We start from the raw sequence: 2,213 nt of genomic DNA on the forward strand, positions 1-2,213 counted from the left end.
TTCTAAGCGCTGGGGAGGTGAATGCCTTGAATTTCAATCACCCAGTGGAATTTATTGAGCTAAATCCATAGCGCTGCCCTAAACTCTTGGAGGGGGCATGTCAGAATGAAGATACCCACACATAGGCCTGGAATTCAGGAGCTGGGTTCTAATCCTGTTCTAATCTAATCTAATTTAATTCTAATCAATTTATTAAGCACTTACTGTGTGCAAAGCACTGTCTTAAGCACTGGGGAGGTTACAAGGAGATCAGGTTGTCCCACAGGGGGCTCACAGTCTTAATCCCCATTTTACAGATGAGGTAGATGAGGCCCAGAGAAGCTAAGTGACTTGCCCAAAGTCACACAGCTGTCAATTGGCGGGATTTGAACCCATAACCTCTGACTCCAAAGCCCGTGCTCTTTTCCACTGAGCCACACTGCTTCTTTGTATGTACTTATGTACATATCTGTAATTTATTTATATTAATGTTTGTCTCCCTTTCTAGGCTGTAAACTTGTTGTGGGCAGGAAATGTATCTACAAACTATGTTTTATTGTACTCTCCCAAGCGCTTAGTTCAGAGCCCACTGTTGGGTAGGGACTGTCTCTATATGTTGCCAACTTGTACTTCCCAAGCGCTTAGTACAGTGCTCTGCACACAGTAAGTGCTCAATAAATACGATTGAATGAATGAATGCTCTACACAAGGTAAACCAATCTACTGATAATCACCCCAGCTTTCTCCTTAGGGTGTCAATGTGGTGACTCTGATATACTCTCCCTTATTGCTATAAAATGAATGGGAGGGGCCAGATTTGGCTTGACTTGTCTTTTAAGCTAATTAGAACAGTGCTTTGCACATAGTAAGCGCTTAATAAATGCCATCATTATTATTAATCCCCTTTGAAAAGCCCTCCCCGGGAACTTAAAGAAAGCCAGTACTAAAACTGTTTATTTTCATTTTTTCCGTGCTTGATCAGAACTTTCTGAAGGATCCAGCCTAAATCATTTCATTTATTCCCTATTCATTACTCAGGAGCCCTTCAACAAACACTCTGGGATTTAAAATATTATCCGGCCTTTCGCGGGCAGTGCTCTGACTTGGTAACTACCGTGGAGTTTTGTATTTCCAAAAGCAGGTTAGCTTAGCTTTTCGCTTCAAATAAGCAGCGAGGGAAAGAGTGGTGTAGTCTAGCAAGAGTCTTGTTAGTGGCACAATGATTCCTCCTCCAGATAATCAAACTTTCCTTTGGAAGAACAAACAGCACTTTGGTCACTCCTTTCTCCATTGATCAAACAGAACACAACAAAGCGCGGCCAAGAAGAGTATGTGACAAAATTTGCTAATCTATGACTCCCTTGATAACAAAGGCCTTCTAGGAAACTTTTTGTTTTTCGTAGTCCTCCAATTAAAATATTGGTTTACAATCACCCTGTCTTGTCCCTCCTTGGATGGACTTCTCCGAACAGGATCTGATTGATGGGAAAATCTACCTGTTGTATCCCCCGTACCAGTGATGCATCCCGCTCGGATTGAGCGGCGATGACGATGCTTAATAAAACAGATGTGGAGAAGGGGGTAATTTTGAACCTGTAAGAAGGGGAGTTTCCCTCTCAGGGTTGCACCTGGAGAGTTTCCAGTCCTCTACCAGTCACGACTACCGGAGGGAGAGTCAAGCAGAGGCTTTCCGTACCATTCCTAGCTTGGCCAGGGGCTAGCGAGTGGAAGGCAATCTGCTACAAGTCAAAACTCACCTGTGCTGGGCAGCAGCGGCCTGGGAGATAGTCAGGGCGGAGACTCAAGTTTACTGTGCGGAAGAAGGCAATGGTCAACCACTTTGGGATTTTTACCAAGAAAACTCTATGAGTACGCTACCAGAATGGTTGCAGATGGAAGTGGGGCGTTCTGGGAGAGACGTATCTTTAGCGTCGCTATGGGTCGGACACGACTCGACGGCGTGAGACAACAAGAAGGGGAGTAGGGAGCGGATGGGGATGTTCCAGGCCCCCACAGTGCGGCTTTTTGCGACCTCTATTATCCATTTTCCCGGAGTGTCCCCCCCTGAAACTACAGACAAATTTGCTCCCTTACACACCCCAGGACTTCACGTCCAGGCTTCCCTTAACTTTGCTCAGCACTTATTCTATCCTGCTTCTCGTGGCAGCGGCCATGTTCCATTTCCTCCGTCTCTTGACCGCCCATCCCGTGCTCTTTCCAAAAAAGTCTGGGAA

General features: G+C 45.5%; 1 non-coding gene across 1 annotated transcript; it reads left to right on the top strand.

Moving 5' to 3' along the window:
* Positions 1 to 1,589: 1,589 nt before the first annotated feature.
* Positions 1,590 to 1,726, top strand: LOC119924026. The gene has a single exon (XR_005449026.1). It is a non-coding gene; the product is annotated as a small nucleolar RNA SNORA7 (small nucleolar RNA).
* Positions 1,727 to 2,213: the final 487 nt, after the last annotated feature.

This window comes from Tachyglossus aculeatus, chromosome 2 (assembly GCF_015852505.1).
Source record: "Tachyglossus aculeatus isolate mTacAcu1 chromosome 2, mTacAcu1.pri, whole genome shotgun sequence".
Lineage (NCBI taxonomy): Eukaryota > Metazoa > Chordata > Mammalia > Monotremata > Tachyglossidae > Tachyglossus > Tachyglossus aculeatus.